This window comes from Gopherus evgoodei, chromosome 9 (genome assembly GCF_007399415.2).
Source record: "Gopherus evgoodei ecotype Sinaloan lineage chromosome 9, rGopEvg1_v1.p, whole genome shotgun sequence".
NCBI lineage: Eukaryota > Metazoa > Chordata > Testudines > Testudinidae > Gopherus > Gopherus evgoodei.
Window position 1 is genome coordinate 57,408,735 of NC_044330.1, and position 15,278 is coordinate 57,424,012.

Here is a 15,278-nt window from a genome sequence, read left to right on the forward strand (position 1 = left end):
CAGAGCCAGATACACTACCCCATGGGAGCGCACAGCCCCGCCCCTCAGAGTGCTGGACACGTGTTCTGCAGGGCTCCGGCTGAGCGGGAAGCATCTTTCCCTCCCCGAGGGAGCACGCAGTCCCGGTCCCCAGAGCGCTGCATGTGTGGCGGCAGGGTTCTGGGTGAGCGGGAAGCATCTTTCCCTCCCTACAGAGCCAAACACTGTCCCGCTGGAGCACACAGCCCCGGCCCCCAGAGCTCTGTGCGCATGTCGGCGGGGCTCCAGGGGAGGGGAGAAAGTGGGGGAGGGGTCTCCGGCTTGCTGCAGTTGGCCCGGTGCTCCAGCCCGGGACCGCAGCCTGCTGTGCCGGGCAGGATTTTTAATGGCACGCGGAGTCCCAGCAGGCAGCCGCGTGCCATTAAAATTTGGCTCACGTGTCATCTTTGGCACGCGTGCCATAGGTTGCCAACCGCTGTCCTACACTCAAGTGTAGACAGTGGACAACTGAAGACAGTGGGGTTGTGTAGGTGTAACCTATGGCAGAATTTGGCCAATGGAATCTTTATTACTGGTGATGATGAATGAATCAGAAGGAACACAGCTTCACTTCCAGATCTCTGGTGAGAACTTTTTTCCTATCCAGTTGCAAATGATGCAAATTTGGTTGGGAAGTCATTGATATAGGAAGTGCACAGAGAGTTGCATAACAACATTGAGTCACTTTTTACAGCAAAGTACTTTTTTCTCTCTCTTTCCCCCCACATGGTGATCTATATTATCACAACCTTATCAAAAGTTTTCTTCCAGTGATAAACAATGTATCTGAGTGTATACCATGAAAACAAATTATTGGCTCCATGGAGTAACTTGCTTTGCTTGTGGGAGAGTTTCAGTCTTCTCTGACATGTGTAAGGCCTTCATTCTGAGTTCTCCTTCCACCTTCTTTTAAAACAGTAGCCTGCCTAAAAGAAATAAACAAGTACTTTCTAACGCAGCCTTAGTACTGCCAAAATTGAGATCAGCAGAGCTGGTAAAGCTGGAACTCCCTCAATATAAACGAGAGGGAACTTGCAAGGTGTTCCTTATGACTAGTCCTCTGTTTTGGAACTCACTTCCCTCCTTAGTCTGCTGGGCCCAGATCCTCAGAGGTATTTAGGCTTCTAACTTCCACTGATTTCAGTGAATGTTAGTATGTTAGAAGCCTAAATACTTCTGAGAATCTGTGCTGTAGAGCCTAGATATGTTAATCTTTTGAGCATGCTGCAAAGCCCATCTTTTTTTCTGTTCTCTAATGCAACTGAGGTAGATATATTTATGGACAGTTCTCTTGCATTATTTTGTGATTTCAGTGTGTGGGATAAGCACCCAGAGCACAAGATGGGTGCTTATTAGTTACATTTTAGAAATTTTAAAATATAATGAATCATACATTTATATTCACCACTTTTTTTAGCACATTTGGGTTGAATTCAAAACAAGACCTGCGGTCCTTGGCTGCAGAACAAAGTATGCATCCCTTGCAACACCAGAAAACGCTTGAAAAGCCCTTGGAAAGATCCCAAGTTGTCTGAGGGTGAATGTGGCTTGAAAGACCAGCATCTTTGCACCAGAAGTTGAGGGGCCAAGTTTTTCCCTTCCTAGAAATCTCTGTTCCTAAGGAGAGCAGGACTCAGAGAGGCTTCTTTCTCCCCATTTTTCCATTCTTAGAATGTCATGACATGTCCTGTTTTTAGGGCCTGACCCAGTGTCCCTGAGGGTTTTGCATCGTTTTGTGCCAGTTTCTGTGCATTCCTTCAGATTGGCCATATGCAGGCACTGTCAGCAGCTGAGCCGGGGAAACTGACAATAGGTTGCTGGAGCATATGTACTCATCAAGGACTGCTCCACTTGTCACAAGTTAACATATTTCCCATGATGCCTAGTTGTTGGCTCTTCTTCTCACTAGTCCTCAAGCCAGTCTCCCTCTCTTTATGCAGCCAAATCCACACGGTATCAGGGAAGGGAGAGGTGGGGCATTGCATGTCATAATAAGCGGGCACCCTCTTCTCCCCTGATGCCTCAGCTCTCCTGGCTGCGCCCTACCAAACCCACAGTATACATGCCTCCATGACAGATGGCTTGTTTTCAGTATGTGGTCACCCTGACAGAGAATGTTAAGAAGAGCAGGCTTTAAACAACCCTTCAAGAACTCTGTGGAGGGAAGGGACAGGGCCGGTTCAACCATTTAGGCAACCTAGGTAGTTGCCTAGGGCGCTGGGATTTGGGGGGCACCATTTTCTTTGGCAGCGCCTGCAGTGGCCAGATCTTCGGCTGCCCCAGTCACTGCCAGCATTTAGGGGAAGGGAGCTGGGGCAGGGGAGCATGGGGAGGGCCTTCTGCAGCAAGGGGGGGCGGCGCACAGGGAAACTCCCCGCCCCAGCTCACCCCTGCCCTGCCTCCTCCTCGAGCACGCCGTGGCTGCTTCACTTCTCCCACCTCCCAGGTTTGCGGTGCCAATCAGCTTAAGCGCCACAAGCCTGGGAGGTGGGAGAAGTGAAGCAGCCATGGTGTGCTTGGGGAGGAGGCGGGGCAGGGGTGAGCTGCTTCACTTCTCCCTCCTCCCAGGCTTGCGGCACCTAAGCTGACTGGCGCCGCAAGTCTGGGAGGCAGGAGAAGAGAAGCAGCCACAGCGTGCTCAGGGTGCTCGTCCTTGTAGCAGGGGTGAGCTGAGGCGGGGGAGGGGTGCCTCAGGGCAGAGGGTGGAGCGCAAGGTGGAAGTTTCACCTAGGGCATGAAACATCCTTGCACCGGCCCTGGGAAGGAAAGTGACCATGGCAGGTTGCTCCCACTGGTGGTGTTGCAGTGGGAAGACAGGGAAATAGGTCACAACAGTCCTCAGAACATCTCTGAAGCTTTTTCTCTTTCTCTCTCTCTCTCTCTCCCCACCCTCCTCCTGTGGGAGGAGAGAGAGAGAGTGTGTGTGTGTGAGAGAGAGAGAGAGAACAGCCTGTGAAAGGTTTTTCCCACAACAGAAATCTCCACTCTAGAAGTAGAGGCAGTGATAGGTCCTTCTAGAACCTCCTCTGTCACAAAGCCTGGTGGCACACTCCATCTCATGCTGTGTGTTGCTGTTCTGTAGTTGGAGCCATATGGTTAAAAAGCCAAGCCACCCAAGGATTCCCTCTGAAGGATACGGTTGAGAAGATCCACAAACGTGTAATGTCTGGGAGACTAGAACTTCATGTGGATAACTACAATGTGATAGGTGTATGTGGACCCCTATCACTGATATGATGCAGTATGTCCCTAAGGAATGCCCTAGTGAGCCAGACAATCAGATGGAGATTTGGGGAAAGGAAGATAAATCCCAGCAGGGGTTTCTAGATGGGGATTTCATCTGGCAGTGCCTCCCTGTGCTGAGGGTAACCTGGGCAACGCTAGGCTACCTACCTGCACAAGAGCTAATTGGGTGTAGCTGAAACTAGGTGCACTCAGAGGCTTAAAAGGACTTATTGTTTCACAGAGAAAATGGATGGAAATAAGGCTCTGATGCTCAAAGGTATTTAGGCTTGTAACTCCCATTTAAATCAGTGGAAGCTAGGAGCCTAAAAAGTTGAGTATGTGGGTCCAGCTTTCTGGCAATCAGGCCAGGGAGACTCTAGAAATGCCTTGTTTAATATTGGTGTAGTGTTTAGATGCTGTTTAGTTGCATGAAGGGAATAGGGTCAGAGACTTTACATATGTTTGATTTTTGGTTGCACCTTAAACTATAAGGGAATCTGAAATGGCGAGAGGGGTTTCTCTGTTTTGCCTGGGACTTGTGCTGTGTCAAGCCAGCTGCATGGACCTTGCCTCTGCCACATAAAACAGCAGAAGTGAAAATGTGCTCGTGGGAGGACCAGTAGATATACAGTATACTGGGTGCTGAAGCATATTAAAGTTTATTGCTTTTAGCTTCCAGGGGATGGACTAGATTCCCTACTGGGTCTTTTCAATCTATTTAATTAAATACTGTCTGTATACATTTCACTCTATAAAAGTAGGGAACAACTGAGTTCTTTCCCTGAGCATTTTACAGCCTAAGTTAAACAGACTATACATTTCAGACATAATGTTTCAGATTACCCCCATCCCCACTCCAAAAAGCCCTCTACCCTATAGCACTTTCTATACCTGATAAAGGGGAAGAGCCAATAACACCATGAAGTCTGCTAGAAACTTCAAAGTTCCTCTGTGCTCAGCTGTTGCCATGGTTTAAGCAGACCTGAAGAAGAGCTCGGTGTAGGTTGAAAGTTTGTCTCTTTCACCAACAGAAGTTGGTCCACTAAAAGATACTATCTCACACTCCACCCCGCCCCCCCACTTGTCTCTCCCAGTTAAGGCACCTTAGTTTCATAGCCACCCATGCACAAGCCAGCATTACAGCTGGCTGCCTTTGACTGCCCTAACCCAATAGGATCAGGTACCCATGTTGTAGCTAGATGAACTGGAAGTGACCTTTCAGTATAAGATGAGGCAAGACTCAAATCCACAACTTCCAAGACTGTAGTAGAGCACCTCAACCATTCAGCTACCACACCTAGTCTTAGAGTGGGGACTTTGCTATTGCCAATCCATTGTACATGGAAAACCTTCAGATACTACAATGGTGGGCAGCAGGACAAAAGCCCAAGATAGAAAAAACTCTAAAATCAACCAGATGAAGGTCTAATCACTGTACCAAGCAAATGTATTTTTATATCCTTGTTTAGATTAATGTTGAGAAGTTTTACAAAAGTATGCTTTCAAGCCAGGTGTGACTGAGTAGAGGCCAGCTATTTAGGGTGAGAGAGTTCAAAGCAGCACAAGACATTGTGTAAAGTGCTGTATGTAAAAGGTGAGCCATAGGAAACATAGGTGCTAAAATAGTACTAAAACCTTATGTCTTTGCTTTTCAGAACACTCTACAAACACTAGTGCATTAACACTAAGGGCTTGCCTATACAGGGAAAGCAGTAGAACTATAGTGGTATAATTTACCAGCACAGCTCTGTAACTTCCAACGTGGACATTGGTCCAGAAATCAAAGTGACTTTTTCCCTGTAGCTGATGTACCTGAACTTTCCAAATGGACAGATCAACCCTGACGCTTGACTGGACTGTCAGAATGTGGGGAAGTGGAATTGTGTGTGGGGGGGGGCGCTCCTGGCTTCCAGCTAATTGGGGGTCACACCCGCAGAGCTCACCTCCTCCTACTTTGCAGACGGGAGGGAGACAGAGGAAGGTTATCATGCTGATCTTCGGGGCAGCTGAGGACCTACCGCCTCCGTCTAGAGCGGGAGGCGCTGGAGCCAAGGTCTCGCAGCGGGGCCCAGCCGCCCCTCTGGACCGGACCCGACCGGGGCAGCGCCCTGCCGGCGGCGCTGCGGTGGCGGGGCCAGGCCGGGCCTGGAAGGGAAGGGGCATGGCTCTGACGTGCGTGGCTGGGATTGGCAGCCGCCCGCCCTATATAGCAACCGGGGAAGGTGCCTCGCAGCTTTCCCAGGAGCGTTTCGGGGCTTCTCCAGCAGAGAGAGCTAGCAGGGCACCGGCCGGAGTAAGTTGCATGCCAGGCGGGGGCCGGGGCTCGGGGCACCCTTCGGCCCTCGCCCGCTGCAGCCGAAGGGCCGGGTCGGGCCCGTGGCACCAAGTTGGCTGGAGAGGACGGCGCGGGCAGCGGAGCCAAGCTGCCGACGTGGAGGCTGAGACGCAGTGGCAGAGGAGGGAGCTGCCTGCCCCCCGCCCCCTCCCTGCCCGGAGCCCCGCGCCGCTCTGAGAGCTTCACTCCCGCAGCCCCCGGGTGCCGCCGCTGGGGGGGAAAGACCTACGTGTCACTACTGCGCATGGGCCCGTTCTCGCCCGGCAGCGCCGTCGCCGCCGAACTTTGCACGAACTTTCTGCCCGGCCTTGTCCGGCGCGAGGTGGGGGCTGGTGACCCCCGGGGGCGCGGGGCTCGGTGCTGCAGCTGCCTGCGCGCCTGTCTCCCGTGCGGGGCAGGACGCTGTGCCCTGGCGCCGAGCGGGCTCGGGCTCGCTGCCTGCCCGCGGGGTGTCTCCTGGCTGGGCCCCTGCAGCCGGCGTTGTTAGCTGGGCGCCCACCTGCTGTTCGTGCGTTCGCTCGGTCTGCGCCTTGCACGTGGGGCTGTTCCCAGACCTGCTGCTCGCGGCGCCTGGCTCCATTTTCACTGTTTGTCTCTTTTTTTTTTTCCCCCTTCTCTTTTGCTCGAGGGGGGAGGGGTGCATTGCTGAATTAACGTGGGATTTTGATGATGACGCTGGCAGTGGCCGCAAGAGAGCAGCCAAGCACCCTCCCCTCCAGCTCGGTTTCAGGGCTGCGTGATAATTCCCTTAAATCAGCCCAGCCAACATCCCTTCCATCCCCAAAACAGCTCAACAAACATTTAATAAGAAGGATGAAGTGTAACTTCATTGTGGTGTTGCTGCTAACTTTATGTCGCTTTGACTGTTTTACTTTTTAAGATTGTTGCAAGCTAGTCATTTTTGAAGCTGGGATTGTGAAATTTCTGACATTGTTCATAGCTGATATTTGTAAGAATTGTACAAAGTTCAGTTGTCCCCCCCCATCAGGATCTTTTTCAGACTTACTTTAGTCTTTTAGACCTGTTTGTTAGAAACCACTCCATAGTTTGTTAATTTGCACAGCACATCAGAGGTTTTAATGTACACCAAGAAAGTCCCATCAGGTGGGTTAGCGGAGTTCTGGGTAGGTACTGTATATTTGTCTGAGTAGGGCTGGGTTTAATTAACTATCTTGATCTTATTTCTCTGTATGTATTTGGAGAAGATGAAATAATGACAGTAAATAAAAGCAAGGCATAAGGAGTTGGGGGAGGCTGGTTATAAAATCAATGTTCTGCTTTTAATTACTTGAGAATGAGAGTGGTTGACTCATAGACCCAATCTTATCATTTTGAAATTACTTTATCTGGAGTGTCTGGGTGGGACTGGGTGAGGATGGCTTTACATACATTTAAGGAGGGGGGATAAAATGTTGTGGTTTCCGGGTTTGGGCTGTCTAGCAGGAGGGCAGATTTAGGTTTTGTCTAGACTGGGATTTAAAGGTGTACTGGTAACATGGTCTGTAATCTAATGTAGAGAAAGCACACGGTTTTTAATGTGTTCTCTGTGTGTTAAACCCTAGGAGGGAGCCTAACTTGCACTTTATAGTAGTATAACAAATGTTAAAGTATACAGTGTCTTGGCTACACTGGACTCCTAGGATGTCAGCCACCGGTTATGCTTCTTATCCTAGCCTAGACAAGAGCCGGAGTTCCTGGATGGGATCTATATGAAAGGAGGGTTCCTCTGAATGGCAATGTGTAGGTGAGACTGAGTAGCGGTCAGGCATGGTAGAGAGATTCTGGGTAGGTTTTATTAATGAGAAGGTTTTCTGGATGACTCTCCTTTTAGTGAAGAAAAAAGAGTGGAAGGCAGTGGTTCAAATACCTACCACCAGAAGCTGACTAGAGGGGCTTTACATCCAGTTAGACCTGGTGTACAGAAATCTTTAATTGTAACAAAATGGCCTGCCTTGGGATCTTGTCCAATGCCAGATCGGACTTGCAAAATGCTATTTGTCTGGTGTAACTCTCCCCCCCCCCCTTTTTTTTAAGTAAAATAATCTTTGCCATTCATTTTATGGTGAAGAGCAGGTGAGGTGCTTTTGTGCTTTAACTGGTGATTTCTCTGACAATTTTGCAAGGCTGATTTAAATAATTAGATATTAATGTGTGACTAGGCTTTCAGTAATTTGATCCATATAACTGCAAGTGTGGGGTTCTGATATTTGTATCTCTTTCCTTGCCCCCCTCTCCCAAGTGACTTCAGTTTTAGAGTCTCAGGTGACTCATTGCAAGCACTTCCTTTAAGAGGTTATTTCTATGTAGGTATCACAGTTAGAATGAATATCAGAGTAACTTACTAGCTTTTCCCCTTAATGTTATCCTGTTACTCCTAGTTACCTTCCCTAAAGAATTCCTGTCCTTCCTTGGTGTGTGTCAAATACTTGTAGAAGATCATGTCATCTCTTAACCATACTGTAAATGTTACATGCCTCACAAATTAATCCCCATTGCCTCCTAATCATTTGGGTTGCTCTTCTGTAGTGAGGCTAAAAGTGAGACTCCAATTTGTCAATATCTTCCTAGTAATCTAGATACACAGAACTGAACATAATATTCTTAGTGTGGTGCTCTCAGATCGAGAGAGATTGTTGCCTTTTCTTGCTTCCATGACATGATTACTCTTCATCTGCAGTTCAAAACTGACCTAGCCTTTTTTTTTCTTTGATGTATCACATTGCAAACTTATATAATTTGATCTCTGCTATCAACTCTAGCTCTTTCAGTATTACCATGTCCCTGGTTCCTCTCCAACCAGTGAATATCTGTTTGTCTATTCTTCTCCCCCCTCCCCCATTCATTTTCAACCCTCCCCCTCCAATCTTTAGTCTCACTGTTATTGTGCCATAGATCACAAGGCCTAGAAAAGTATAAATAACTAGGGACTAGGCATCTTGGATGTATGTATCTATAAACTTGTTTGGTGATTTAAGGAGAAATGGATTAAATTTCATTGGAGTTGGGACTAGTACAGTAGCTTTTCAGAGCACTTAAACACTGGTTAGACTAATACACAAATGAAGTTTGTTAATCAATTTATAATTGACCATATTGAAGAGGACAAGGTTTTTGTAAGGGGCATTATCTGGTGTTTAACAACTCTTAATCTTTCTGGGTGGCCTGGTTAAAGCTCAAGCTTTTGTGAATAAAGTAGTCTTGTAGATGCAGTTAACTGGGGAGGGATTTGATAGATTTACTGGCCCTTTAAGGTTGCACCGCCCCGTCATCACTTTCCCCTCCCCCTCTCTGAAGCTATGAATGGTCACTGGTACAGGCAGTGCTGAGGTGGCATTTGCGAAAATTACTTTCTGCTCTACACTGACACTGCTTGCTCTGCAGGGAACTCCTAAAGTCTTTCTAAACTTCAGAATGGTTTGGAAGTCTGCCTGCACCCCCTCACAGGTGTGCACATGTACAGATTTCAGATATGCTAATTACCTATTTAAAAAAAAAAACTTTTCTTCTCTCTTTACTTTAGACATAAGGCTTCACTTAAGCAAAATGTCAAGTCCCATTCAGAATCTGCTATGAATGCCTTTGTTAGAATATGCTTGCATTATAACAAATTGTCTGAATTACTCTCGATCTGTGTGTGATTGGAATAGATTGCTTTTCATCTGTCAAGTAACAATCTACTAGAAACGTTGGTAAGAGGAAGCTACAAAAAAAGAAAATCTTGTCAGTTTGAAGGCAGCCAAAGCTTGAGTCAGTTTAACAGCTTCAGCCTTAGAAGTGATATGTAAACCAGACACCAGTATCCAATCATCCAGGGGTAGTCAATTATTTTTTGTCAAGGGTCCAGATTTCTTGGTCAAGGTATAATCCAGGTCCAAACTCCAGAGAAAATAATGATTAGTAAATAAAAAAAATTCAGGGTCCATTCTAAAGCATCTGGCTGTCCAGATTTGACCCACCATCCACCTATTGACTACCTTGTCTTAAACTGATTAAAGTATAGGCAAGATCAAAGGTATATTTGAAATGTAAGGTTTCGTGAAAAGAAATTGAAATAATTCTAAAGCTAGATTTGTGGGGGCTGAGATCAAGGATGCTTTGTCACATGAAGAACGGACTGAAATTTCCCCCAGATCAGATATTATATTTATTAAATGCTGATGTAAGTTTACCCAACATGCCTGATGGGACAGTATGTTCTGTCCCACCTTTAACATCAAAAAGGGCACAGGCTATATGGGATCTGTGAGGCAGCATAAAACACCTGAAATCAGAGACTGTCTTGAGAGGCTGCCTGACCAAGTGGGGCCAGAGTGATGGCACTCAGAGGCTGAAATTGGGAGGGCAAGGGTGAGGGCATGGGGGGAGAAGGCGCACTTCCAAAAATAGAAGGGCGGCTTGCATTCACTGTAACTAACCTGTCTGGACTGCATAACCTGTCTACCATGTCACCCTGCAAGACCAAACTGTTGTATTTTGATCTCCTCTTGTCCTTTTAATTAGACAGGTTGGATCTTAGATTGTCTTGAGGGGAATTTTCACAGACCATCCTGGAAAGGTGAATTAATTTTCAACCTCAAAGGAAAGTGTGGAGCCTGCACTGCTCTGTCGGGGCTATCAGGGTATGTCTACACAGCAATTAAACACCCATGGCTGGTCCTGACAGCTGACTCAGGCTTGTGGGGCTTGGGCTACGGGGCTGTAAAATTGTGGTATAGATTCTTGGGCTGGCGCCTGGATTTGGGACAGCGTCGCAGGGTCTCAGATCTCAGGCTCCAGCACAAGTCTGGATGTCTGCACCACACTTTTACAGCTCTGCAGTCTGAGCCTGATGAGCTGCGAGTATTTAATTGCTTTGTAGACATACCCTACCTCAGAAGGATGCAGAACTAGGGACTCCACTCTCATAGTGGATGTTGCTGTCAGGGCTGTGGTCTGACACGAGTACAGGAAACAATCACTGGCCATGGATGAGAATTGAGTTTTAAGGTGGAAAAGTTGGCTGTAGTTATAAAATAGGAGTGGTCAGAGAGCAGAAATATGCTATAATGTTCTTAACTAATCAGTCTCTAGGCTGGTTATATTTAGGAGTGCATCTATCTGAAAGCACTTTTTTCAGCATGTTTTGTAGAGTACGTGCAGTAAATACAGATGAAGTCCCTACTCTGAAGATGGGTAAGCAGGTCCATGAATGGAGTCACACCTTGGGATAATAACAGGACTCCAGAGCTTTGCAGGGTCGAAGGGAGCTGACCCCAGCCACCCTTTCTGTTTTCTGTGCATTTGATTATATATGTGATGTAATTTAACTTGATTACCCAAATGAGAATCATTTTAATTAAAAATAGATTAAAATGGCAATGATTTGCTACTGCTATCCAAAAATGCTGATCCTGTTGAAAATCTAAATTGTGGCTTGCCATGTAGTCTCATACATATTTGTTCTTGCATACACACATTCAGAACAAAATTTTAAGAAAAGCTGCTGGGAGTACCATGTTGTTCCCCTTTGCCTAGGAACTGCAGTTCATCCAGTGGACTTCTGAAATTTCCAGTGAAACAAAGCCATTTAAAACATGAGAACGTGGCTTGTTGGGTGAAAAGAAAGTATGGCCATACTTCCCCGAAAGGTGTGGCATCCCTTTGGTTTAATAAGTGGCCCATTATCTGAATGTATTGACTTGATGGCCACTTCAGTTCTGGCCTGGCATGACTCTCTGAGGACTGCAATGTATCTCACAGCTTGAGTAATTGTGGAGACTAACAATGTCCACTCAGGGCTTGTCTACATCAGAAAGTTGCAGCGCTGGTGAGGGAGTTACAGCGCTGCAACTTTGAAGGTGTACACATCTGCAGGGCATCACCAGCGCTGCAACTCCCTGTTTGCAGCGCTGGCCGTACTCCCGTTTTGTCTCGGGTGTAGAGGATCCAGCGCTGGTGATCCAGCGCTGGTAATCCAATGTAAACACTTACCAGCGCTTTTCTTGACCTCCGTGGAAGGAGGAAGCCTCTGGTAATCAAGCTGGTCTCCTTTCCCGGTTTGCTCTCTCGTTCCCGGAACCCCGAGCAAGCAGGTCTCCTTCCCTGCGGTTTGCTGGGTGGCTCCGGGAACGCGAGAGCAAACCGCGGCGAAGCTGGTCTCCTTCCCCGGTTTGCTCTCTCGGTCCCGGAACCCCGAGCAAGCAGGTAAGGAGAACCGCTTGCTCGGCGGTTCCGGGAACGAGAGAGCAAACCGGGGAAGGAGACCAGCTTCGCCGCGGTTTGCTCTCGCGTTCCCGGAGCCACCCTGCAAACCGCAGGGAAGGAGAACCGCTTGCTCGGCGGTTCGGGAACGAGAGAGCAAACCGGGGAAGGAGACCAGCTTCGCCGCGGTTTGCTCTCGCGTTCCCGGAGCCACCCTGCAAACCGCAGGGAAGGAGACCTGCTTGCTCGGGGTTCCGGGAACGAGAGAGCAAGCCGGGGAAGGAGACCAGCTTCGCCGCGGTTTGCTCTCTCGTTCCCGGAACCCCGAGCAAGCAGGTCTCCTTCCCTGCGGTTTGCAGGGTGGCTCCGGGAACGCGAGAGCAAACCGCGGCGAAGCTGGTCTCCTTCCCCGGTTTGCTCTCTCGTTCCCCGAACCGCCGAGCAAGCAGGTCTCCTTCCCTGCGGTTTGCAGGGTGGCTCCGGGAACGCGAGAGCAAACCGCGGCGAAGCTGGTCTCCTTCCCCGGTTTGCTCTCGCGTTCCCGGAACCCCCCTTGAAGCCGCCCAACAGCGCTGCAGTGTGGCCACATCTAACACCACTTGCAGCGCTGGTTGCTGTAAGTGTGGCCACTCTGCAGCGCTGGCCCTATACAGCTGTACTAATACAGCTGTAACAACCAGCGCTGCAAAATTTTAGATGTAGACATGGCCTCAGTCTGCTCTACCAGTAATAGAGCAGTAATTCACACTGCTAAACCTCAGGGATTCCTGTTCCTAAATACATTGCTCTGGTGTTGACTGCAAGGAGAATCACTGCAGCTGGTGTGGACTCAGTGAAACCAGCAGCTGTGCTCCGAAGTCCCTGTCAGATGGGCACTAAATTAGGTCACAGTGCACCAACACCTTGTCCTTAACCATAACCTTTGAGGAGCAGAGCATGTGCAAAGTTAGCCCACTCCTGTTTAGCAGGAAATTGTGTTCTTTTGGGAAATCTGAATAGCTTCCAGACATCTACGCACTGCAGTCTTCAACATGAATGGATTCAGGTTCTAGGCAGTACAGAAATCTGCAGCTTTTGTGTAGATTGTGACTGCTTATGGCCGGGATAGTAATATTCCTTCTGTATCCTTACTGCTATTCATGGGTCACGATTGGTGAAGCCCTCTTCAGCCATATTCGTGTCCATCGTGTCACTATCTCTGGCTCAAACTCTGGGAAGGGTATGACTTAACATACTTTATTTGACTGTACCATCATGGCTTAACCTGCTTGGGGCTATTAACCTTGATGTTATCACACTGACTCTGTCATTAGAATAATAGAATGTTAGGGGTGGAAGAGACCTCAGGAGGTCATCTAGTCCAACCCCCTGCTCAAAGCAGAATCAGCACCAACTAAATCATCCCAGCCAGGGCTTTGTCAAGCCAGGCCTTAAAAACCTCTAGGGATGGAGACTCCATTCTTACCATTGACGAGACTAGAGTTTGTTTCTTAACTTAGAATATTAGCCATTCATACAAATATATTGGCATATTCCTTCCAGAACATGTTGCTGGCAGTGCTCTAATTTAACAGAATGGCTAGCTTCACCTTCCCTCAACCTTTTCCCCTTGTATTCCCTGCTGGCTACTATAACTATAATACAAGTAACTTTAATGTTTGTTCTTCTTTGAATGCGTGTTCATCTCAATTCCAATCAGGTGTGTGCACGTGCGTGTGTATAGTAGCTGAAAGATTTCTCCACACACCCCTTCCCCCCCCCCGCCCCCCCGTAGCATCTATCGGGTCAGCCTGGGCGCCCCCTGGGATTGCACCTTCATGGCACCCAATAAAGGGCCCTGCCAACCCGCCACTCACTCCGTTCCTTCTTACCACCAGTGATGGTAGCTGGAACTTCTTCTTCGAGTGATTGCTCACATCCATTCCAGTTAGGTGTGCGCGCCGCGCGTGCACGTTCGTCGGAAACTTTTTACCCTAGCAACTCCAGTGGGCCGGCAGGTCGCCCCCTGGAGTGGCGCCGCCATGGCGCCCAATATATATCCCTGCCGGCCCGCCCGCTCCTCAGTTCCTTCTTACCGCCGTGTCGGTCGTTGGAACTGTGGAGCGCGGCATAGCTGTCCTCCACGTCCCTAGCTCTCCTAGTTATCTATCGTTATCTATCGTTATCTCTAGTTCCATTATAGTTGTTAATTAGTTTGTTAAGTTGATAGTTAAGTTAATTAGTTGTAAAGTACTTCTTCGCCGGGGGCTTAGCCCTTCCCGGCACCCGGCACCGGGCTCATGCCTGGTTCGCCGGGCTTCAAGCAGTGTGCGGCCTGCAAGAAGCCCATGCCTACCAGCGATCCCCACGAAGCGTGCCTGAAGTGCCTCGGGGAATCGCACAGATCCGACAAGTGCCGCATCTGTAAGGCCTTTAAGCCGAGGACAAAGAAGGAGAGGGATCAAAGGCTCCGAACTCTCCTAATGGAGGCGGCACTTGACCCGACGGCTTCGCAGGCCGTGGTATCGGCACCGGCACCGGATCGCTCCGGCACTGAGAAGACTCCTCGGCACCGACCCTCTCCGGCACTGGAGCCAGAGCCAAGGCCGTCGAAGTCTAATACTCCGGCCAGGCAGACCCGGCTAGAGCGCCCGGCCTCGACATCGGCCGCGGCGCCGCCGGCACCGTCAGCACCGTTGACTCCGGGCCCGGCGGGTCCGTTGAGTCCGGTGCCGCCGAGCTCCCCCATGAGATCTGGGGTTGAGATAGTGGTCCCATCCACACCGGAGACCTTCGCCTCGGCTCGGGACCTTATTGCCCTGACTGAGCCCACTCGGCTGCCACCCCCGGTACCTCCGGTGCGGGTCGTGTCCAGAGGCAAGCCCATGATGTCGGCACCGCCCAGAGACAGTCGTTCCCGATCCAGGTCCCGACGTCTTGGGCGCTCCAGATCCCGACGCCGCTCGCAGTCCCGGCACCGCTCCCCTCAGCGGTACCGGTCGCACTCGCGGCACCGGTCGGCATCGAGACGGTCGCGGTCAGGCTCCAGTCGACACCGGCACCGCGACTCCAGGAGCAGGTCCCGACGCTACTCGCCGCACCGGTCGACCTCCCGGCACCGAGCTGGTGGCAGGTCCCGGTCCCGGTCTCGCTCGACCTCCCGGCACCGAGCTGGTGGCAGGTCCCGGTCGACCTCCCGGCACCGAGCTGGTAGCAGGTCCCGGCACCAAAGCGGCGCCCGGCACCGATCAGGATCACGGCACCGTGACAGATCCCGGTCCCGGTCCCGGTACCGGCACCGATATGACTCCCGGCACCGGTCCCCGGCACCGAGACGATCCTCCGTGCCGGCCCGCGCAGACCCGTACCATCCAGGGTCGGCCCCACCGTGGCCCTCGAGACAGCCGTCCGTATCCTCCCAGACGGACAGCGGCTATGCGCTGGGCACCGACCGGCAGGCGGCGCTGTTTGGTGATCCGCCGCTGCAGGACCAAGGCCCACAACAGTGGGGATTCTGGACACCCTGGGCGTACCATCAGGC

At 50.0% G+C, this 15,278-nt stretch overlaps 1 protein-coding gene across 4 annotated transcripts in view; it reads left to right on the forward strand.

Annotated features, from left to right (window-relative positions):
• HDLBP (high density lipoprotein binding protein) overlaps positions 1-15,278 on the forward strand; it is a 109,503-nt gene that overhangs the window by 34,396 nt on the left and 59,829 nt on the right. Inside the window, exon 1 of one of the 4 annotated variants that reach the window (XM_030575998.1) lies at positions 5,453-5,536. The exons of the other annotated variants lie outside the window; for them this stretch is intronic. The gene's annotated coding sequence lies outside the window, so the exon portion shown is untranslated. Of the gene's footprint in view, positions 1-5,452; positions 5,537-15,278 lie in introns of those variants that run through there. 4 annotated transcript variants of the gene reach the window in all.